Raw genomic sequence first — 24827 nt, forward strand, 5'->3', positions numbered from 1 at the left:
TGGGAGGGGTGTGTGGGGCTGTGTGTGCATGAATGAATATGCGCACACCCTGCGGGCCAGCAGGCCTCCCTGTAGGGTCCAGGCAGGGAGCAAGCTGTTAGTTGGGAGCATATAAACACCAGTGCCAGTAGGTCATTTGCGGTGGCCATTTGGTTTCACTGGAGAAGAATCCCCCAGTTTTCTGCCAGCAGGCGGGGTGAAGATACATGTCTGCTTCTGGGATTGAGAGGGTTGAGTCACAGCAGGGTTCACCCCACAGTTCTGCACACAGCCATCCATTAAACTCTCCGCCCTCTGCTGTGCCTGACTCTGCCTGGTCCAGAGCCTCCTCAGATCCTGAACTATTGAGATCATGTTCTCCTCACAGTGTACACTGTGCAGCCACAGTATAGCCAAGCCCAAATTATAACAAGATTCTTTCCAAGTACATTCTTAGACAGGCTTGAAATAGGTCTGTAAGACACAGATGTCCCAGTCTCTCTGTTGGTGCTATGGTGACACTCTATGTGGAGAGGAGTGTCTAAAGAATAGCAGAGTGGGCCAGGCCTGGTGGCTCACGCCTGTAATCCCAGCACTTTGGGAGGCCGAGGCCGGTGGATCACGAGGTCAAGAGTTCGAGACCATCCTGGCTAATATGGTGAAACACCATCTGTACTAAAAATACAAAAAATTAGCCAGGCTTGGTGGCAGGTGCCTGTAGTCCCAGCTACTCGGGAGGCTGAGGCGGGAGAATGGCATGAACCCGGGAAGCAGAGCTTGCAGTGAGCTGAGATCATGCCACTGCACTCCAGCCTGGGCGACAGAGTGAGACTCCGTCTTCAAAAAAAAAAGAATTAAAAGAATAGCAGAATGGATATTACTGAGAATAATATGGACATGAAGAAGTTATGCTCAGCAAATAGCACTTTCGGGGGAGCTTTGCTTACATGGCAATTCCGTAAGTGAATTGCGGGCTCATGGGCTGGATGATATCAGGAAGAAAATAGTAAGAATCGGGATGAAGCCCATGTAAGGAAAGTTTAGAGAAAAAGGGTTTACATACCCAAAGACAGAAGCGCTGAGAGACTTCATTATAGTCTGCAACTTGCCAATTAGGAAGTCAACAAGAATTTGTTGACTTTTGGTATTTGCTGGGTGCTGAGTTACTTCTCAGCTCTGGCTACACAACAGAATCACCAGGCCCTGCCACAGGCCAATTAAATTAGAATCTCTGCGGGTGGAGCCTCAGCATTAATATTTTTTAAAAGCTCACAAGGTCTTTTGAATTGCAGCTGGGATTGAGACTCGTAGGAATGGCACCTCTCTGGAAGAGCATCAGATATAAAATAGGACTCCTGTCCTTTTAAGGAACTCGGTTGGAGCTTGAAATTTAACACGCAAAATTTAAGCAACATATGAAGTGTTTATAAGTGCCAAAGAAGTAGTTTATGGCCGGGCACAGTGGCTCACACCTGTAATCCCAGCACCATGGGAGGCCGAGGCAGGCAGATCACGAGGTCAGGAGATTGAGACCATCCTGGCTAACATGGTGAAACCCCGTCTCTACTAAAAACATAAAAAATTAGCTGGGCATGGTGGTGAGTGCCTGTAGTCCTAGCTACTCGGGAGGCTGAGGCAGGAGAATGGCGTGAACCTGGGAGGCGGAGCTTGCAGTGAGCCAAGATCGCGTCACTGCACTCCAGCCTGGGCTACAGGGCGAGAATCCATCTCAAAAAAAAAAAAAAAAAAAAAGTAGTTTATAAAATATAGGTAGATGATTTTGAATAGGGAGTTACTTTGGTACTTGGAATGTTTATGATTCAGGACAGGCAAGACCCCAAATTGGGACTTAGCCTGGAAGGGTTCTCGGCTTTGCCTAGGAAAGAATTCAAGGGCAAGGCAGTGGTATTAAGCAGCAACGATTATTGAAACAGCAGTGTACAGCAGCAACAGAGGTCCTGCTCCTTGCAGAGCAGGCAGTGTGCCCAGAGCAGCAGCTCAAAGGCAGTCTGCACTCACATTGATACCCACTTTTAATTATATGCAAATTAAGGGGCAATTTATGCAGACATTTCTAGGAAGAGGGTGGTAACTTCCGGGTCATCTGGTCATTGCTGTGGAAAGGGGTGGTAACTTCTAGCTGTTGCCATGGCAATGAGAAACACGTGGCACACACTGGTGGTTGTGTCTTATGGAAAGCTGCTTCTGTCTCGGCCCTGTTGCAGCTATTCCTCACTTTGGTCCAGTGTCTGAGTCCCACCTCTTACCTCAGTTAGGGACTATTAATTGAGTGCCAATTATGTGTCTGGCCCTAAAATAAGTTCTGAAGAGGTTCAGAGGAGAATAATACACAGTATATGTTCTCAAGAAACTTCTATTTTAGGTAGAGGAAAACCAAAATATAAAGCTTAAAAAGAACCAGAGAGCTATTTGATGCTAAATTATGTTTGGAAACTTAAGTGCAGTAGGAGTTTGAAGAGGAATTCTTAGGTATGTTTGGAAAAAGTTTCTAGTTGTAGGTAGAATTTGAGTTTGGCCTTAAAGAACTGCAAAGAATTCATTTAATTTAGTAATTTAAAAAGTGAATAATGAGTACATGCTACTTCCCAGGCACCATGCTAAGCATTTACATGAATTCTCTTATTCTCACAATATATTTTTGAGCTATGCATTATTATTATCTCTTTTCAACAGGTAGAAAAACCGAGGCTTATCAAACTTAAAGGAATTTGTCAAAAGCCACGCAAGTTATTAAGTGGTGGAGCCAAACTCAAAAGCAGGGCTGTATGGCTCTTGAGCTGGGCTTGTAACCACTATCTGTAGGACCAGAGTCGGCAGCAGAGAGAGGCCAGAGCGTGGCAAATGTATTTCTTGAATATTGAGTAAGTGGCAGGTTATGCTGAGTAGATATTTGGTTGGAAAGGTGAATTGGGGCCCAGTTCAATTTGTCAGGGGTCTTGACTACCATTTCATGGAATTTAACTTTATTTTCTGGACACTGGAGAGTCCAGAAGGTTTTTGAGGCAGGGAATACAATGTTGGAAAGCATTTTCTAGGAAACCATAAAGGCCGGAGACAGGGGAACCAGGTAAAAAGATATCTCAGTGGTCAAGGCATGAAGCTTAGGGGCCTGAGAGAGGCAGGTGGAACGGAAAATGGTGGGGAAAGGTGTCGTCAGCACCTTGGAGAAGAATGTTCTTTATTTCTAGAGACAGCAGGGATGTGAGAATGGACAGTAGGCTGGGCGCAGTGGCTCACGCCTGTAATCCCAGCACTTTGGGAGGCTGAGGCAGGCGGATCACGAGGTCAGGAGATCGAGACAATCCTGGCTAACATGATGAAACCCCGTCTCTACTAAAAATACAAAAAAAAAAGTTAGCCGGGCGTGGTGGCGGGCACCTGTATTCCCAGCTACTGGGGAGGCTGAGGCAGGAGAATGGCGTGAACCTCGGAGGCGGAGCTTGCAGTGAGCCGAGATCGTGCCACTGCACTCCAGCCTGGGTGGCAGACCGAGACTCCATCTCAAAAAAAAAAAAAGAGAATGGACAGTAATAGCTCAGGGATTATTTAGGTTTGATATCAGTTTGAACTTCCTTACATTACAGTGAGGAAGGGAGGTTTTGGAGTTCAGAATGTATTAATACATTCTTCAGAGACTTTTAAGAAAAAGGCAAATTGTGATTTTTTTCTGACATGGTTTAACTTCTATCTACATTAGTTCTAGGCTTGTAGTATTGTGTGACCTTTGACTCAATTCAGTTCTGGATATAATTTAGTTTAGGCCCTGTGAGTAAGCTGTTTTATATGGCTTATCTAAGAGCTACTGAGATAAAGGATTTACATAAGTATAGTCTTTCATTCTAATGTTGGACTCTGGTAATACTTCTCAGTATGCCAATAAACCTTATTTCCTGTTCCCCTGCCTTCTTTTCTTTAGTATTAATGATAGCCACTAGGTTGGGTGCAGATCTCAAGGCCGTTCTCTACTGGATGAGATTCTCTCCAAGTCTTAGATGAGAAACTTCCGTAAATCCTTTCCCTAGGCTTCCATAACCCTATGGTTACACCTAACCCATGTCCTCAAATCCCATATTAGCATGACATGCAAATGACAGCAGTGGAGAGAAGCAGGGAGTCAGTCAGAGCCTGTTGATGGCTCTGTTTTGATTGCAGCCATGGGTTTGCTTAAGAAAGATATTGTGCCTTCATTGTGACTGGCATCAAAGGTATGTGAAGATACTACCTAAGCTAGGTGTGAGAAGCCCAAATACATTATTACTAATGATTTTCATAAGGGCTAAAGAGTTTAGGCCAAAAATAATGAAAGAGAACAATAGTGCTGTCAATAAAACTCCTAAATAATGAGATAGTAATTAATGGATGAATGGCCTCATTGTTCTTTTTGGCTCTAGGCATTACACGTCTCATTTTAAAAGTCGTGGTAAGTAGTGCAATATTGCTCATTTATATTTTTATTTAGTACTGTTATTTCACTTTTTATTTAATCTTAAATCTTTTATTTTAATATAAAAATTGGAATGATCCTCTCCTTTCCCCCCATTATAAACTTTACAAGCAAGAGTGGTTTTGGTGCTTTGGAACTTTCTCACTTCACTCCCTATGATAGGTCCTATAATCAGGCTCTTACTACATGTTTTGGTGGTGTTATTGATGATCATGATGAGTTTCAGGTGTGTTTTTGTTGCTTAATAATACAGATTCTTTGGTGTTTTCTGTGACTCCATTGTACGGGGTCAGCCTGGCCAGTTCTCCTCATGGCCCTTTCCCCCTTTAAGCCCCAGAAGCCATTGGGAAAAGCCTTTCACCTTATTTTTTCAGCAAAGCCTGCAGGATGCCATGGGGGACACTCTTACGGGATTATTCCAGGCAGCAAGCTTTCTTCATACAGTGGTTCAGAGATTCTGGATAAGCAATAAGGATTGTTCTGCTGGGCCCACTGGTCATAACTTGTCTATTAAATGCATCTCCCATTACTTTTGATATGTCTCCCTTCTCCCCAGGAAACATCAGATGCTTGCAAATCATTTTCCAAACCACAGATTACTGGGCCCTGGAAGCTTTCTTGGGCCCCTTCTTAAGACTAGATTGCTCAAAGAGTTGTAGGCCAAGGAATGAATATATCCTGTGTTGCACAAAATACATTTAGATATTTATCAAGACTTAATTTAATGAGCTTTTCTCCCCTTGCCCCAACTTTCCTTTGTATCCCTCCTCCTGAAGAAAAGGTGCCAACATTCCACTTTAAGTCTAAGCTGAAGTCATAGATGATCCTAAGTGTTTTAGAAGTAAATTAGTGACTTAAGTCCCACTAATTTTCCTCTATTTTCCAAATGACACAGTTTCCTGAGGCTTCTGATTGGATCCAACATGACTGGGGCTTTTAGCCCCCTTCTTAGGCTCGTCAGAGTCCATGCTGAGAATGACTCAGCCAATTTCAGAGATATGGATTCCTTTTGAAGACCCCTGTTTCATCTTTGACTTTTATAGGAAGGGTTGGATTGGATGGGCTGGCTGTTCTCTGTGTGGGCACTTGAAAGGCAAGGCCTTCGAACTTGGCCTTCAGGTGTGTTCAGGGCCAGGGACTGGTACACAGAGGAAGTCTGGATGTGCTTTTTAAATCTTGGCACTGTGACTTGAGTTTTGCCATTTCATCTTGTGGTGTTTGGGAATTGTGTTGTAGATTGTTTACCTAGCCTTGACACTCAGTGGTTGTTGAGGAGTGAGTAGGGTGTGGTTAGGGGGCAGAGGCGGGAATGTTGGTTGAGAAAGACTACCAAAATGTTAGTGTGTTGAGAAGTAAGAGGAACAGTGCTTGGGCATGGAAAAGTTTGGCATGACAGCCTCTTCCTACAGAAACTTTCCCAGAAATTTCTCAGGAGGAAGGACTTGGCTCAGGGTTTCCAGTGGATTATCTTTGGCTATGATGCCCAAAGAATCTTGACAATAAGGATTTATAGCTTTTACTAGTTCTGAATATTAAGAAATAGTAGAGTCTATTAAAAATGCTTGGAGTTTGTTGATATGTTGGGGGCTGGTCATTTCCTCCTTGAACTCTGACCTGCTAGGAGCTCTAATGAGTAATGAATGGGCTAATGAGTTGTCACCTTTAGTTTATATTGAAATACTACCTTAGAGATGTGAAAACTTGAACCTGACTCTAATAGCTTCATTATGGACCCACAAATGTAACCGACTGGTTGGATGATTTCCACTGAGATTTTGGCCTGGTGTAATTCGGCTGCTGCTTGAGGCTATTTTTGGAGGCTTTTGGAGTATCGTAGGAGTACATCTATCCAGTGTCTTTGTTTTTATTTTTATTTATTTATTTGTTTATTTATTTATTTATTTATTTTTGAGACGGAGCCTTGCTCTGTCGCCCAGGCTGGAGTGCAGTGGCACAATCTCAGCTCACTGCAAGCTCTGCCTCCTGGGTTCACGCCATTCTCCTGCCTCAGCCTCCCGAGTAGCTGAGACTACAGGCGCCCGCCACCACGCCTGGCTAATTTTTTGTATTTTTAGTAGAGACGAGGTTTCACCATGTTAGCCAGGATGGTCTCGAACTCCTGACCTCGTGATCCACCCACCTCGGCCTCCCAAAGTGCTGGGACTGCAGGCGTGAGCCACCGCGCCTGGCTCAGTGTCTTTATTTTTATTTTAAAAGATACTACAGCACTCCTGTCTTCTGCCAGTGCTTTGCTAAGTTGTGGGATAATAAAATGGACACAGCTAGATGGGAAGGGTCACTGCTCTGCCCTGACTGAGCTCCATTCCCCAGGACAGGGAGGCCACGTCCCCAGAATATTTCTTATTTCCTGCTCTCAGCTGTGCAGTGAAGAGGAAGGCAGATCTTTCCTGAAAGGATAAGGTGGCAGCTGGACGGACAGTGGTGGGCTTGGGTCACTAGAAGAGAGCTGGGGCCCAATGAAAGGAACGCGTGCCTGCAGGGCAAACTGCATTTTAAACTCTTCTCTTTCAGAGCCTAAAAGTTGCTTTTGTCAAAAATCCTCTTTTCTGTGCCAAACCTGAATAGCAGAGATGAAAGCACGCTGCAGCTGTTGGAGGGGTGTGGGTCTGCTGCAGAATCAGAGTCTGTGTTGGTTGTTATACTTGGTGTGGGAATTGGGTTCTCCGATGCTGCCTGCAAGAGAAGAGATGTTTGGCGAAGGACTGTGCTAGTCCAGAGTTCCTCTGTCAGATAATAACAGTAGCCTCCATTTGTATGGCCTTTGCAGTTTATAATAGTGCCTATAAAATAAAATATGTCAAATATTACATTGTCATTTTCTTAAGTTTCTATTTTCTGATGCAGTTTCAAAACCTTGTTCTGGTACCCATCTGATTAAGTAGGCAGAAGAGATCCTACATTTTAAAAATAGATACTTTAAAATTCTGTGCTTTGAAATAATCTTGGTAAAATTCGACACTGTAGTTTATTGACTTTATTTTTCTTTCTGTAGAGAGAATGATGATTTTTGACCCTGTAATCCTGAGCTTAGAATCTAGGGAGAAGAGGAAGCATTTATTTGTTTTTGCACTTTGTTTTGTACCACATTTGGTAGCTTGTTACCAGCTGAGGAAGTAAATTGACTAATTAGGGGAAACCCAAAGCACTATTGATATCTATCTCTAGGCATAATGGTTGCAAGTTCTATAAAAAGGCCTGTCTGCTTCTCATGTGGTCAATAAGGAAATGGCTCATGGAAAATGAGAAAATACCTGAACAGCTGGCTGCCAGTCTGAGTTCTCTGCCCATGGGTGTGGCTTGGCTCAGTTCTTTGGACTTGGTAATGGGGTCATTATTTCTGTATTCGACGGATTTCGGAATGTCATGTTATTTCAGCCCAAGCGGTTCCCCAGGAAACACAACTATTTGCCCTCTTCTTCCCAGCACTGAAACTAGAGTGCCTTCTTTCTCCCAGTCGGGGAGAAACCTCTCCAAATAGGGCTTCCTTTATCTTGTAGAAGTTGCTTAGCTTTTCTGTATGTGGGAACATACATAGCTGTTTTTGGTGTATACATTTCTACAGTTTGAAATTTTCTACATTGAAACATATTGTTTCCTATTGGGAAGAAGTTGATGTGATGTCTATGACAAATGAAAACATATCCTTTATACTGCCTTTTTCTTTTGGGAATTGCGCACCCTGTCATGAGAATTATGGGGGCCTATTCTCATGTAGTATAACCAACGCCTGGCATAGCTCATTAACACACCCTGCAAGGTTTTAACTGTGTTGGAATGCACATCAACTGCCTGGAAGACGGGATGTTAGAAAGGAAAGTCTCTGGTAAGTTGTACAGAAAGTCCTCAAACAACATCGTTTCATTCGATGTTTCATTATAACGTTGATGAAAAAAATTAATCTTGGCTTGGCCACTGTCCGTGCGGAGTTTGCACATTCTCTCCATGTCTGTGTGGGTTTTCTCTGGGTCCTTCAGTTTCCTCCCACATCCCAAAGCTGCACACATGAGGTGAACAGGCGTGCCTACATGGTCCCGGTGTGAGTGAGTGTGGGTGTACATGTGAGTGCGCCCTGCGATGGGGGGTGTCCTGTCCAGGGCCGGCCCCGGCCTGGCACCCTGAGCTGCTGAGACAACCTCTGGCTACCTGCGCCCCTGAACTGGAATAACTGGGTAAATACTTACCCTACTTGATTTTATTAATCATTCTTCAATGTTTATATAGTTCATATTTATTTCAGTGTTTAATAGAAATGTCTTGGCCTTTGTTTAGAAGTTTGATGTTTTTGTCACTAGAAACGTGCTGTAGGAACTTCACTCTTGTTTATATCAATTAGCCTGTGGGAAAATTGGTTTCTTATATTGGTTTCACTTAAAGCCGAAGTTTCCAAGAACCTTTGTATAATATTAAGTGAGGATTTTATTTGAGAATTTTGGGAGATAGCGTGATATATACTTAAAGGAGGATGGCCATGAATCAAACAGACTTCTGTTCAAATCTCAGATATGTGACCTCATCATTGGATAATTTCTGTGTGGAGTGAAAGATGTATGTGCAAAGCCCAGCCCCTAGTGGTGCCCAGTGAGCTTTCCTTCCTTTTGTCCCTCTGTCCTTGGCCTTGAGACTTGTGAGGGAATCTAAAAGACACCAGGCTGATTTAGCGTCTTGTCGAGACTCTCTGCTTGCGGGCGGTTGACTCTTCCTGAGGCCCTCACCACAGGTGCAGCATTACTAGCAATATTATTATTATTATTCTTGTTTTTGAGATGGAATCTCACTCTGTCGTCCAGGCTGGAGTGCAGTGGCACAATCTCGGCTCACTGCAGTCTCCGCCTCCCGGGTTCAGGCGATTCTCATGCCTCAGCCTCCCAAGTAGCTGAGATTACATTCATTAGCCACCACGTCTGGCTAATTTTTGCATTTTTAGTAGAAATGAGGTCTCGCCATGTTGGCCAGGTTGTTCTCTAACTTCTGACCTCAGGTGATCCACCCGCCTCGGCCTCCCAAAGTGCTGGGATTACAGGCATGAGCCACTGCACCTGGCCTATCAATATTATTTTTTAGTGAACAAATCAGTGTCAGTGTTGTGGGCCTTTGGGTTGTAATGCAATCCAAGGTCTACTGCTCCTTTCCCCCTCTCCTCCTAAACACATATTAGCCAAATTTGGGGAAATTTTCCAAGAAGAAGCTTTTTGGATTGGCTGTTAATACATCACATCATTAGCTGTGAATCTTGGATACACTCAAGCTCTCCCAAAAATAGACCACATGAAGGAGGAAAATAAGAACCTGAGGCCATGCGAGCACTCAGTATTTGGTGGCTCTTGCCCAGAAAGGCAATACAGTGATGTGAACAGAACACTTGTTCACTCCTCTGGAGGCCTGAGCTCTGTTTCTAGTTCAGACCTCAGCTTTCTTCTATGTGACTTTGTTTAATGCCCTCTGCCTCATCCATCAAAGACTGGATTAGAAAAAATAATCTCTGTTCTGTTATTTAGTGTGTTATTAGCTGTAAATCACCTAATCTCAAAGTCTTAATTGTGCATGGTGCAAATATAGTCTTTTGCCTTTCGTAGTTACAGTCTGGATCACCCATGGGAATATCAGGTAAGTAAATAGTTTATAGTTTATTACTTCCCTTCCTTGTGAACTGAGATGATTGAGCAGAGCTGGAGAAGTTTATATGCATGCATTAATATTTTGTTCTTTGCACATGTATTCAACTAATATTTGTTCAGTTGATATCCTGTGCAAAGTACAGGAAGAACACTGTGGGAGAGAGAAGTAAAAGGCAAAGACTTTAAATGGGGTTGAGAAATATTAGAGAGACATATTGTTTCCTAGTGTAATATTAGTCATAAAATTATTGTACCTTGGTACCAAAAAGAAACCTTCAAAATCATCTCATTCCCTCATTTACAGATGAGGAATATTCAGAGCAAGAAAGACCTCACTGTGGCCCAGAGGCTGAGCAAGTTTAATGGGGTTGTCAAGGCCAGAGTTCAACCTTCATAGACAGGATTTGGCTCCGTGCAAGGGAAGAGAAAGGCCTTCTTACTATAGGGAGCAACTGTCTTTGGTCCTGGTGGCCAGTTGGATACCGTGGTTTGCGAACTGATGTGCCTTGTGTTGCAAAATCTTATTGCTGTTATTCCTATGGTTACCCCTTTGAGGGAGACTCAAACATGAGTAAATATTGATGTCTCATGTAAAAATTTTCCCTCAACTGTTTGGGGATACACTGGCCGCCATTTATTCTTAACAGCTTAAATAAAAGAGAAAGGGAGAGGAACTCTCATTCTATCCAACAAGATCCTTCCATCAAACACAGAGCTTCCCTTTCCTCCTTACTTCAACAGGTAGACTCCTTCAAAGTTGGAATCCTTTCTGCAACATAGTTTTATGACCCCTGTGTGCATTAGATGCATAATCACTAAGGATACACATTTATTAGAAATGAATAGAATACCAAAAAGAGAAAATCAATGGGATTCCATAGAAGTCATACAACTGACTGTGTGAGATGAAATGTCCTGATGGAAATACCTGTATGATGCCAGTCATCACAGTAATGGGGAATCTTCCGATTACTGACTATATTTTGGGGGCCTTGCCAGACACTGGTTTGTTTGCAGGTGCTCCAGTTTAATGACTTGCCTTCATGTTCCAGCAAAGAGCTCTTCCTGCTTGTCCTTACTCTGCGGAACCAGTTCCAACATCAGAAGTTGAAATGAGGCACAAATGCCTTTTCCTCTATTTTCTCTACTCCTCAGGTTTTTGGTTTTACTTTTTTTTTTTAGACAGTTATAATTTGGTAAATTTGTATACTTTTATACCGGCATATCTTAAACTTTTACCTGTTGCTTTGTATCATTCAGTTTGGATCACATTGGAATCTCAGCTAACCTCATTCTTAGAATGTCAGTTAAATGCCACTCTTTCATGAGAATCCTGACAGCCTATACTTGGTTAGATCTTCCTGAATACTCTTTTTCTTCCCCATAGAGATGGGGTCTTGCTATGTTGGCCAGGCTGGCCTCAAATGCCTGGCTTCAAATGATCTCCTGCCTCATCTTTCCCAAGTGCTAGTGTTACAGACATGAGCCACTGTGCCCAGCCCTTAAATACTCTTTATAGCACCTGAACTACTACTTTTTAAATCATCTGCCATCCTGGCTAGACTCTACGCTGGACAAGGACCTGGTCTGTCTTTTATGCATTTATTTAATTAAATTTTCTTCCTTTTCTTTTTTTAGAGATAGAGTCTCACTCTTGACACCCAGGCTGCAGTGCAGTGGTGCAATCATAGCTCACTGCCTCCTCCAACTCCTGGGTTCAAGTGATCCTCCTGCCTCAGCCCCCCAAGTAGCTAGGACTACAGGCACACACCACCACACCTGGCTAATTTTTAAAATTTCCCTTGAGATGGGGTCTCACTATGTTGCCTAGGTTGATCTCGAATTCCTGGCTTCAAACAATCCTCCTGCCTCAGCCTCTCAAAGTGCTGAGATTACAGGCGTGGGCCATCATGCCCAGCCAGGACATGGTCTTCTCATGTATTGTTTTATCCCCAGTTAGTGTGTAGATCTCTTGTGTCTACAGTAGGGATTCCACAATTCATTTAGTTGAATTGGATTTTATTCTCTTTTTTTTTTTTTTTTTTGAGATGGAGCTTCGCTCTTTTCACCCGGACTGGAATGCAATGGCACCATCTCGGCTCACGGAAACCTCTACCTCCAGGGTTCAAGTGATTCTCCTGCCTCAGCCTCCCAAGTCGCTGGGATTACAGGTGCCCATCACCACGCCTAGCTGATTTTGTATTTTTAATAGAGACCAGGTTTCACCATGTTGGCCAGGCTGGTCTCAAACTCCTGACCTCAGATGATCCACATGCCTTGGCCTCCCAAAGTGCTGGGAATACAGGCATGAGCCACCCTGCCCGGCCAGATTTTATTCTTTTTTTATCTCCCTTTGTTTTTAATTCTTTTCAACTAAGTCAAGCCATAGAGAGATTTAAGTCAGGATTAGAATGTGTAGGGAGAAGAATGAAATCAGATTGGATTTTTTTTTTCCCCCAAGACGAGTCTTGCTCTGTCACCCAGGCTGGAGTGTAATGGCATGATCTCAGCTCACTGCAACCTACACCTCCTGGATTCAAGCAGTTCTCCTGCCTCAGGCTCCCGAGTAGCTGGGATTACAGGCACCTGCCACCACGCCCGACTAATTTTTGTATATTTAGTAGAGACAGGGTTTCGCCATGTTGGCCAAGCTGGTCTCGAACTCCTGACCTCTTGATCCACCCACCTCGGCCTCCCAAAGTGCTGGGATTACAGGCTTGAGCCACCGCACCCAGCCCAGATTGGATTTTTAAAATTACATTTTTTTTTGCATAAAATATTCTGAGTTTGGCAGATGTATTCTTCTGGGTAATCAGGAACTTGCCTGTGGACCCAGGGAGCCACATGCAGAAAGGTAATCTCCAGTGGCTTTTTCTGGTAACTGGGTCCAGTGCCCTGACATTATGCACATCTCCCCAGCATGCCTGGTGGAGATTCCTAAACCAGGACTATAGTCCATTTCCAGGGCCATTGTCAGAGAAGGGGAGAAAGTTTCAAAACTTATGTGAAAAGGTTAATGAGTAACCTTGTTGAATGTTTATCATTCATGAAATTCTCTTTGGCCATTTTTACTGGTCCTGTATTCTCTGGCTTGTGCTGCTGCCTCTTACGCTATATAATGCCTGTCTCTTCTATTGATGATTTCCTTTTCCAGCCCTGTTGATGAAGATGTACTCCAAGGTCTAGTCCTTCATCCTCTGTTTCTTTCTCTTTTTTTTTTTTTTTTTTTTTTGAGATGGAGTCTCGCTCTGTTGCCCAGGCTGGAGTGCAGTTGGCTCATTGCAACCTCCACCTCCTGGGTTCAAGCGATTCTCCTGCCTCAGCCTCCTGAGTAGCTGGGACTACAGGCGCCAGCCACCATGCCTGGCTAATTTTTGTATTTTTAATAGAGACAGGGTTTCACTATATTGGCGAGGCTGGTCTCAAACTCTTGACCTTGTGATCCTCCCACCTCGGCCTCCCAAAGTGTTGGGATTACAGGCGTGAGCCATCGTGCCCAGTCCATCCTCTTGTTCCTTAAATCTTTCTTCTTGGGAGATGAATTCTGCTTTCAACCCTTCAACTTTGGTTTTGAGTGAATTTATGCATTCATCTCAGAGCCCTTCTGGGGAGCATCAGCTTGTGACTATCTCTGACACTTGGATGTGTGATTGTCACTTCAAACTGTAAGTCTCATGTTTTCTCCCAAAACATTCCCACATTGCAGACATCAGATTTCTCTCAATGACCCTAAATCCAGCAGTCACCGCGAGCGTCTTGAGTCTTCCTCTTCCTGTGGGTCTGCCCGTCTTCTCCCCACCCTGCAGATCGTTTCCAGATACTATTGGATTTTCCTCAACAATGCCTCTGGAATCCATCCCTTCCTTCCCCTCTTGGAACTCAGTTCCTGCTCTTTTCACAGCTCACCCTGTCACCAGGCACCGTACTCTCTAGAACCCAGCAGTCTGCCCTGAATTCCTGCACTTCCTACACCACTCAGCCTTTGCCACATGCTTCTTCATTTCCCTCTTTACCTTTAAATAATTAGTTTTTTTGAGGGCAGAGATCAGGAATTGCTTCTCTTCCTGTCTCTACCAGTCAGCACAGAGCTGAGTAGCTGTTCAACAGAGTTCCCTAATGATGATGACAGGGAACCAGAGGATTCCTCCCAGGAAACTTTGTGTGTGGACTTTGCCTCCGTGAATGCCAGGACGTCAGCTAGAAATGATTGAGCACAAGCTACGAGGCAGAGGGATGGATGAGGTTAGCACAACAAAGCAGTGTTGTGACTTCTTAGTGAATAGAGACATCTTTACAATATGGAACATTCATTGGGTCTGCTAAGTTGGGTGTTTGAAAAAAATCAGTGCCTTTTTTGAATAGTTCTTCATTGTCTTTCATACTCATTTGCAATGTTATCCCCCAACAAGCTTGTAGAGAAGTATTAGTATTGCCTTTTTATAGAAGAGAAAACAGAAGCTTCGAAATATGACCAAGGTCATAGAGCCCAAAGGTGTCAGAATCACATCTCTAGCCCTGATATCCTGATTCCAGGTAAAATCAATTCAACAAAGCATGGAGTTAAGCACCAGAAAGATGGAGTTTCACATTTTTTTCCTAAAGAAGTTTTCAATCTCGTGAGAAACAGATGGGTAAACAACTTAACTCCTAATTCAAGGTTTTAATTAAGTAAGAGTGAATCAGGGCACAAACAGAATGTGTGGGTGCATGCAGGTAGGAGTGAGTGATTCTGTCTTTGTACTAAACAGCAGCTGTTCCTGGCAACTTTCCATCAGGGAGTGCTTGTGAAGTATGGATGAAAGCAGGTGTGGGTGTATATGGAAAACAGCATGGCCGGGAGGAGAAAGACCACGCCATGTCCATGTGCTCATTGGCCAACGGAGGTGAAGGGTGGTGGAGGCTGCAGGCTGGATGATGACCGAATTAGGTGATGTGACATTTTAGGCAGCATGAGAAAGTCTAGAAACCTACCTGTTGGGCTAGCTTAATTGATCTCACTTAGCTCCCAGCATTGCTCGGTGGTTTTGTGGGTGTCTACGTTTCTAGTGATATTGCAGGGATAAGGTGATAAGACTTGGCTTGTCTCTGCAAAATGAAGAATCTGAAAAGAAGGTCTGAAGCAATCAGACTTCCAAGGTCTCTCTGATGTCCTTTGCTTATTTTCCAAACTTTCTTCATTTTTCTGAATCTCCCCAATCTTTTCTCCTCACTCCACCTCTCTGCCCTTTATTTTTAAACCTTTGTAACCTTCTTAAGTTTTTATTTAACTGGAGGGTTATTCCAGAGTCTCTATCATGGTAGTCTAATGTGGATTTTAGAATAAATTTATTCCATGTTTCAATTCATTTACATTTAACTCACAAAATACCCTTCCTCCTCTTTTTTTTTTTTTTAAATGAGGTAGTTAATATTGCTGAGATATTTTGTCAGCCTTTGAGTTGGCCTCTTAAAACATTTTCTGTTTTCTTCAGTCACACAAAACCAGAATCACCATCACTGGCCATCAGAGAAATGCAAATCAAAACCACAATGAGATACCATCTCACACCAGTTAGAATGGCAATCATTAAAAAGTCAGGAAACAACAGGTGCTGGAGAGGATGTGGAGAAACAGGAACACTTTTACACTGTTGGTGGGACTGTAAACTAGTTCAACCCTTGTGGAAGTCAGTGTGGTGATTCCTCAGGGATCTAGAACTAGAAATTCCATTTGACCCAGCCATCCCGTTACTGGGTATATACCCAGAGGACTATAAATCATGCTGCTATAAAGACACATGCACACGTATGTTTATTGCAGCATTATTCACAATAGCAAAGACTTGGAACCAACCCAAATGTCCAACAATGATAGACTGGATTAAGAAAATGTGGCACATATACACCATGGAATACTATGCAGCCATAAAAAATGATGAATTCATGTCCTTTGTAGGGACATGGATGAAATTGGAAATCATCATTCTCAGTAAACTATCGCAAGAACAAAAAACCAAACACCGCATATTCTCACTCATAGGTGGGAATTGAACAATGAGAACACGTGGACACAGGAAGTGGAACATCACACACCGGGGACTGTTGTGGGGTGGGGGGAGGGGGGAAGGATAGCATTAAGAGATATACCTAATGCTAAATGACGAGTTAATGGGTGCAGCACACCAACATGGCACATGTATACATATGTAACAAACCTGCACATTGTGCACATGTACCCTAAAACCTAATGTATAATAATAATAAATAAATAAATTAATTAATTAATAATTTTAAAAACCCAGAATCTGTAGAGAGTGCATCTGTTTCATTCACTCTTGCTGGACTAGAAACTTGGTGAATCACAGTTAAAAGGCTACTCAGAATCTCTTTGTATTTCTTGCCTCCCTCTATCCTCCTCTCTCCTAGGTTTACAGATTATGCGTATGGGGACACAGTCATGGAACTTTCACGTCTGGTGACCACCAACACTCAGCTCACTCTCAGCATAAGATAGGGCAAAGTAACTTACTTTAACCACCCTGTATCTGTTGTCCCTGCTGTTTCGTTTTTGTTTTGTTTTTGTTTTTTTTTGAGACAGAGTCTCACTCTGTTGCCCAGGCTGGAGTGCAGTGGCCCAATCTCGGCTCACTGCAACCTCCATCTCCCGGGTTAAAGCGATTCACCTGCCTCAGCCTCACAAGTAGCTGGGATTACAGGTGTGCACCACCACGCCTGGCTAATTTTTGTATTTTTAGTAGAGATGGGGTTTTGCCATGTTGGTTGGCCAGGCTGGTCTTGAACTCCTGACCTCAGGTGATCCGCCCACCTCGGCCTCCCAAAGTGCTGGGATTATAGGCGTGAGCCACCACACCTGGCCCCGCCGCCTGCAGTTTTTAGAAATTGGCTTTGGTTCTGTCTTGTGACCCCCAACTCCATCCTTCCTTGCCTGTTACTAACCTTGAGAAGGGCTGTGCCTTGGGACCCTCAAACTTTTCTGTGGATTTTTTTTTTTAACAGATCTACTAAACCCAAGTAACTATTTGGGGAGTGTCGGTAGTTTTAGGAAGATGGCTGGCCAGGTGAGCCCTTCCGCTGACTTCTCTGAGCTCCCTGGTTGCTGTCAGTCTCAGTACATGGCTGCAAGGGCATTGGAAGACTTCCATTGAGCAAAGAGAAACTGGCCGACTCTGCTATTGCTGAATCTTGCTTTGCATGTGAATGCACAGATGATAAGAAGATACGTATGCATGCTTCACAAGTAGGTGTGCTTTCTTGATAAGAAAATTAATCTACTTTAATTTGGCTCAATCACTGAGCATTATGAAACTAAGTGAAGGGAGGGAAAGAAAGGGAACCAAGTGCCCCCTGGGCACTTCAGATACATTAATGCCGTTAATCCTCACGATAATCTAGGAGGGAGAACTGTTATTGGCCTAACTTTATAGGACATTGAAACCAAGAAAGTTTTGGTAACCTGCTCAGGGTCACTGTGTGAGTCAGGAATAAAGGCCTTATTTTTTCCACTACCCCAAATTACCAGCCAGTTGGTAGGAATGGGAGATTAGGGGAATATTTCCGTGTGGGTGATTTTATGTTTTTTTCTAGGAAACTCAGCTATAGCTGCCCAGTTATCCATGGGGTCCATCTTCCAGGTTATCTGCATACTTCTGGACCAGTGTCTTTGAGTGTGTGTTGTTTATGTCCCTCTGAAGCTTTCTGTGTATATATAGGTCACACATTCCTGCAACATAAATCAGTCAAGCAGGCAGCTTAGAAATTCTTATCCATTCGGACCTTTGGCCCTTGCTTGTGTAAACCGGAAATGTGGGTGTGGAGAGTCAATTTGGGGACTAGAATGTTGGAAGAATGGAAGAGAAGCCCACAGGAGGTGTGTGAGGGCAGCAACTGTACTTGGGGGATTTTGCTCTGAGGTTCAAGTATGGCTGTAGCTGCAGGGACCTGGCTTCTGCCATGCATAGGAGGACTTAGATGGAGGAGCCGTGCCAGGAACCAGCAACCCTGGAGTGGGTACATGCCTGGCCCAAGCATGTTCCCATGCACGAGTTCACTGACAGCTTTCAGAACCAGCATGATTGAAAATCCTCTGTTCAGCCTACCAAATGTTCCACATCTCCCCAGGCTCCCTGGATGTCTCTGGCATCCGCCAACCACTCATGTACTCAGGTTTTCCAGAATCCAAAAACAGATTCTCAAAAAGGCCGAACATTTGGCAGGGAAGTATTTCTAGGTAAGTGATACACACAGTTACGTGATCTCCATCCCAGAGGGAAACATTGGTTAAGGGGATTGGTTCAAGAAAAACAACTATTAGAAAATGTGTTCAATGGGGTCATGTTTACGCTCCTTCTGTCAACTAAAACTGTGTGTTTAAACAGTGTCTTTGGTTTATTACAGTCATCACATTCTCAGTAGCAGATAATGTGCTTGAATTTCACAAGTGTATGTAAATGATCTAGGGTAGCAGGGCAGCTGTCCCCAGTCAACGTTTTCACATTGTGATAATTCTCAGGAAAGAGAAAGACATACTTAAGAGTTGTACGTTATCTGTCTTCTCAGTAACCAAAGTGTCTTCTAATGTATACATTAATTTATAATTTGGCACTGTTTTTAAAACCTGGGTTTGATTTTTAGTCAAAATACAGATTTATGGTGGGATTTATTTCACAGTACTTTTTTTGCAAGAGTAGGAAATGTTGGAATGCAAGCGCTTTGTGAAATTAAAGCTCTGGGTCAATGCTACTTTGTAGGAAATCAAGTCATATATTAAAATTAGAAAAGACAGCAAGCAGCTGGCTCAAGTATATTTTGTCTCACTTTTCTGCTCCCCAAGGGTTTGCTTTTCAGGAGATCCAGTGGTTTGTAGCACACACATTACCCACCAACTCCCATTCCAGCCGTGCCTGTTCTTCTGAACTTTAGAGACACATATCAAATACCAAGAGCTCAAGACAGTGCCTCATTGCAATTCTATTTATTGATAATGGTGATCCTTTTAAGATCCTGACATGTTTCTCAGCATCACAGCAGCTTTGTGTGTGCACCTCCAACTTCAGGGGGGTGCTGTCAGCCAGTGGGGGAGAGTACACTCTTAGAGCAGAATTTGCATCAGAACATTGGGTCAAGATTGCTGAAACAATGGACTTTGGTGATTAGGATGTTGCTTTAAGTCACTATTATTTATCAGAAGTTATGTTGTTTTTTGTTTTTCATGAAGATTTTTCATTAGGCTTAAGCTTTATGGAACCAAATTGCCCAAATCTCTAGAAGTCATTTTTAAATAGCCAGCAATTGCTTTTCAGTCTACTAAAGGACAGGATCATCAGTAGAATCATTTCTATAAATTAATCTATAAGGTTAGTGTAACTCTAAGTGAGTTTTTAATGGGACTTTCTTTAGAGTCTAACAAGTTGATTTCTAAAGTTCAACTGGAGTCCAGGCATGGTGGCTTACACTTGTAATCCCAGCACTTTGGGAGGCTGAGGTGGAAGGATCACTTGAGGTCAAGAGTTTGAGACCAGCCTGGGCAACACAGGGAGACCCTGCCTCTAAAAAAAAAATTAGCAGAGTGTGGTAGCATGTGCCTGTAGTCCCAGCTACTTGGGAGGCTGAGACAGGAGGATCGTTTGAACCTAGGAGTTCAAGGATACAGTGACCTGTGATTGCACCACTATACTCCAGCCTGTGTGGCAGAGGCAGACCCTGTCTCTAAGGAAAAAAAACAAAAGTTCAACTGGAAAAATAAATTAATGTCAATAGCCAAGAACATTCTGTAAGAAAAGTAAAGAGGAGACTCGTTCTACCAGATACGAAAACTCCCTAAAAACCCACAATCATTAAAGTGGAGTGATCCTATAATAGGATCATATATTAGTTCAGTAGAACAGAACAGAATCTGGGAATAGACCCATGTATACATAATATAACCCAACTATTTCTAGGGCCCCATATGGCCTAGTGGATGTAAATCAGAAATCTGACTATGGAAGCCTTGAATATGAAGATCTTTATTTTACTTGTTCTTAAAGGAGTATATTCATGGATTTCACAAAGTATACTCCCTAAAATATTTTCCAGAAATCTTGTCTAAATAGCCTTCACTCTCCTGCAAGGTGCAAACTCACGGCAGCCTCTATAAATGCGTCCCCATCTCTCTGGTCCTCGTGGTTTTCTAACTTTCTCTTCCCCCACCATTCCCTGCCCCCCATACATTGTGTTCCCAATTTGTGACCACCTCCACAGAGGGCAGCCCTTGGGAAGGGTAGTTTTTTCCCCAGTTTGGCTGCTTTTCTGGAGAGCGGGAGATTTCCGGAATTCTGCTGATGGAAACTGCTAATTCTCTTTCCAAAGAGGCTGTACCATTTTGCATTCTCACCAGCAATGAAGGAGCATTCCAGTTGCTCCACATCCTCACCAGCACTTGATATTGTCAATTCATTAAAAACATCAACCTTTCTAGCAGCTGTATAGCAGTATCTCTCTGTGGTTTTTAATTTGCATTTCCTTCATTAGCATCTTTGCATGTGCTAATTTGCCATATATAGAACCTCTTTGGTAAAGTGTCTTTTCAAAACTTTGGCACATTGTTATGGGGTTATTTTTTAATTGTCAAACTTTGAGAGTTCTTTATATATTCCAGGTAAAAGTCATTTGTCAGGTGTGAGATTTGTCAGGTCTCATAGTGTGCAGCTTTTTTCATTTTCTTAATGGTGTCTTTTACAGAGCAAAAACTGTTAATTTTGATGAAGACCAGTTTTTTGCCTTTTTGTTTTATGCATCATGCTTTTGGTGTCATGGCTAAGAATTCTCTACCTAACCCAGTGTCACAGAGATTTTTCTCTAATGTTTCTTTCTAAAAATTTTATAGGTTTATGTTTCTACTGAAGGTCTATGATCCATTTTGAGTGAATTTTTAAAATAATTTGTGAGGTCAAGGCTCTTTTTATTTTATTTATTTTTATTTTTACTTTTTGCATCTGGATGTCCAATTGCTCCAGCACCATTTTTTTAAAGCAATTATTTTTAAAATTTTTAATTTAATTAATTAATTTATTTTTTGAAATGGAGTGTTATGAGTGCAGTGGCATGATCTTGGCTCACTGCAACCTCCGCCTCCTGGGTTCAAGGGATTCTTATGCTTCAGCCTCCCGAGTAGCTGGGATTACAGGCACGTGCTACCATGCCCAGCTAATTTTTGTATTTCTAGTAAAGACGGGGTTTCGTCATATTGGCCAGGCTGGTCTTGAACTCCTGACCTCAAGTAATCTGCCCACCTCGGCCTCCCAAAGTGCTGGGATTACAGGTGTGAGCCACCACACCCAGCCTCATTTATTGAAAAGACTATTATTTCTCCACATTAAATGATGTTTCTTTTAAAAGAATGAATATGATTCAAGAACCCAAACATCTTTTGACATAAAGGGAGAAAATTGACATAAGGGAGAAAATTCTCTAGACCTTTGGATTCTGAATGGGCTAAAGAGCCCCCCTTTCCCAGGAGAACACCCACAATGTTTGTTTTACTAGAAGTCTCATAAAACTAAACATATTTTATACTCAATTTCTGGGATTTCTAGACTGATTTTCTTTGCCTAGCTTTTAGAAGAAGTTTTAACCACTCCTTGGGATCAAGGGTCAATGAAAGATTATTCTTTTTGACACACTGAACATAAAATTAAACTTTAGAATGGGAATGAAACTTACAACTCATTTAATGTAACTTTCCTTTTTAAAAAATTTAAAAAAAAAGATACGCACCTGTGCAAAAGGTGAACAATGCAGAAGTATCATCTAGATTTGGGGATGCCGAGGGACATGGGCTTTCCTACTGCTTCTCTGTCCCCTCCTCAGTGTCTTTGGCTGGCTCCTCTTCCTCTCTGTGACCTGAGATGTTGGCGTGCCCCAGGGTTCAGCCCTTGTATTTCTTCATTTTTTTATTCCACTCACTCCCTTGGTGATCTCATGCAATCCCGTGGTCCAATATGCCACATAGACTCCCAGGAGTTGTGTCTCTAACCCAACCTCTATCTGACTGACTCCTCAACACGTGCAAGATGTCTAATAGCAACTTATCTAACACAGAAATCATGGTTTTCTCACTCAATCCTGCTTTTTGCCCAGTCTTTTCCCATCTTGGTAAAGGGCACCAGCCTTCCTCCAGTTGCTAAGACCAAAACGTCAGGCCTCTCCTGGCAACTCTCTCTCATACCTGACATTCAGTCCTTCAACAAGTCCTCTCAACCTTAGCTATAAAATGCACCCCCTCTCACTGCCGTAGCCGCTGCCTCTGGTCTAGAAGAATACGGCCTGGCCGCCTCACTGGTTTCTCTGCTCGTACCCTGGTCCCTGCAGTCCAACCTCCTTAGGGTTCATTAAAGACATCAGTCAGATCATGTCCTCCCTCAGCTCACGTCTTGCCAATGGCTTTTTTAAAAGTCACATTTTGAATAAAATCCAAGTGATTTGCCCTGACCTACAAGGCCCTGCGTAATCTGGCTCCAACAGATCTCTTCCCATTTTTCTCTCCTGTGACTTCTGCCCTTGCCTGCTCTGCCTTTCTGCTGGTCTTTCAACCCATGCTCATTCGGCCTTTAGGGCTTTGCCTGTGCTGGTTCTGGGGCTGGGGTGCTTGTCCCGTGCCTTCTCCAGGCTCTCATCTGTGTGGGAGCGCTCACCTGCAGAAAGGTCATCTTCTCACCATGGCCTTCCCTGACTCCTCATCCCTAATACCTGCCCTCTGCCCCACCTGCCCCATCTTCACACCTTGCTGTATTTTCCATCATAGTTTATCACTACCTGGCACTATTTACATATTTACTTGTTTATTCGTTTGCTGTCTGCCTCCCCAAATGGATGTAAGCTCCATGAAGGTGGGACTTTATAGTATTCGTTGCTATCTCCCCAGCTTCCAGAGCGGAGTGTAGCCCATAGTAGATGCTCAGTAAATATTCATGGCTGGATTGAATGCAGGATTAGATGCAAATGTGTAGATTCCTTTTCACCCTGTTTTATTCCAAGCCTTTTCCCAGAGGTTATCACTGTTAATAGTTTGATAACTAGCCTTCTAGACTTTTAAAAATGCATTTATAAAGGCAGACAGAAAAATCATAGTTTTAAAGAATAATACAAATGATTTTACATCATATTTTTCTCAGTAATATATTAGGTATTTTCTCGTATTAGTTTATATATAGTTTATCCATCTATTCATCTCTCTTTCTCATCAGTTTATATCTTTTTTTTTTTTTTTTAAGAGACAGAATCTCTGACTGGGCACAGTGGCTCACACCTATAATCCCAACATTTTGGGAGTCTGAAATTGGAGGATTGCTTGAGGCCAAGAGTTCAAAACCAGCCTGGGCAACAGAGACCCTGTCTCTACTTAAAAAAAAAAAAAAAAAGTAAGTAAAAAAAAAAAAATAGAGACGCGGTCTCACTCTGTTGCCCAGGCTGGTCTTGAACTGCTGGCTTCAAGCAGTCCTCCAGCCTCAGCCTGCCAAAGTGCTGGGATTATAGGCATGAGCCACCACACCTGGCCTAGATAGTACTTTTTAATGGTTACATTGTAGTTCATAGTATGGATGTACCACAATTTATTTAATTATTTTCCTGCTGAGAGATATTAATGTATAGGTTATTTCCCCCGCTCATGATTATAAGCAAGGCTGCAGTGAATATGCTTGTATATAAATCTTTGTACGCATAGACCTCAAATTGCGAAATTCCCTGTTAGTGACTTGGTAGATACTGCTTAATTTGTCCTCAAGGATTATACTGTTTTACACTCCCACCAACAATATATGAATGCCTATTTCCCCATATGCTTGCCAATGCTAGATATTAGCACACTTTCAAAATATTATTCAATGTTGGGTAAAAAAATGTTTAACTCTCTTACAAAAGAGAAAGGTGATACAAAGCCTTACTTACAGGTGGATTGTTAGTCATTTCCTATAATGATAAGCTTCTTAGTTTCTAGATTACACATTAGCCTGCTAAAGAAAGATAGTCTCTTTTGAAAGAAGTGACAGACTTAAAGGAGTAAGGTGATTTGAGATGAGAAACATCTTATGCCTTTTTAAGAAGCTTCCAACTTCTTTTTCAAGAAGTATCATTTCAGGATGTGTGCTGTGAGATCCAAACCACAAGCCCACATATCCTCATTTTCTTGCTCTAAAATATCATTCCCAGGTGATTTTTTTTTTCTTAAAAAGAATCCACAGCACAAAACATCAAGTGTTGGAGTTGGCTGGAGAGTTAATGGAAGTTGTAGCAAGTGGTGATTTATTGTTATTTAACCACTTTGTGGTTTCTGCTGGGCCTAGCTAGAAGTGTACTCAAAGAACAAGAGAGTTATTTGTTTTAACAACTGTGACTGGGGGCCAAACAAAGGCATGGGAAGAAATAAGAAGAGAAATGCCAACCCAGAGAAGAGAGCTGGAGCACAGGTAGTACCTGGATGCTTCTGTGATGTTAGTCGGTTTCAACTCAGAGCTAGTGTGAATGTTGGTCGGCTCAGATTCTGGCCGTGGCCTTGAAGTCACTTTTCAGGGCTGGACTGAGTCCCAAAGGGCAGCCCCTGGGTCTTCTCCATTTTCATCAGATATCAAATGGGGAGGATGAGAGGTCCTTTTGTGGCATCAGTATATTAGAGTTTGAAGGATTCTTTGGAATCAGCTACTTTTCTTACTCACCTTATAGATATGAAACTGAGAGATAAAATGATTCACATAGGTAATGATCCAGACATT

At 42.7% G+C, this 24827-nt stretch overlaps 1 protein-coding gene across 2 annotated transcripts in view; it reads left to right on the forward strand.

Moving 5' to 3' along the window:
• The window catches only part of BARX2 (BARX homeobox 2), a 77668-nt gene that overhangs the window by 36322 nt on the left and 16519 nt on the right, over positions 1 to 24827 (forward strand). The gene's annotated exons all lie outside the window — the stretch shown is intronic.

The sequence above is a fragment of the Pongo pygmaeus genome, chromosome 9, assembly GCF_028885625.2.
Source record: "Pongo pygmaeus isolate AG05252 chromosome 9, NHGRI_mPonPyg2-v2.0_pri, whole genome shotgun sequence".
In the NCBI taxonomy this organism is placed as follows: Eukaryota; Metazoa; Chordata; class Mammalia; order Primates; family Hominidae; genus Pongo; species Pongo pygmaeus.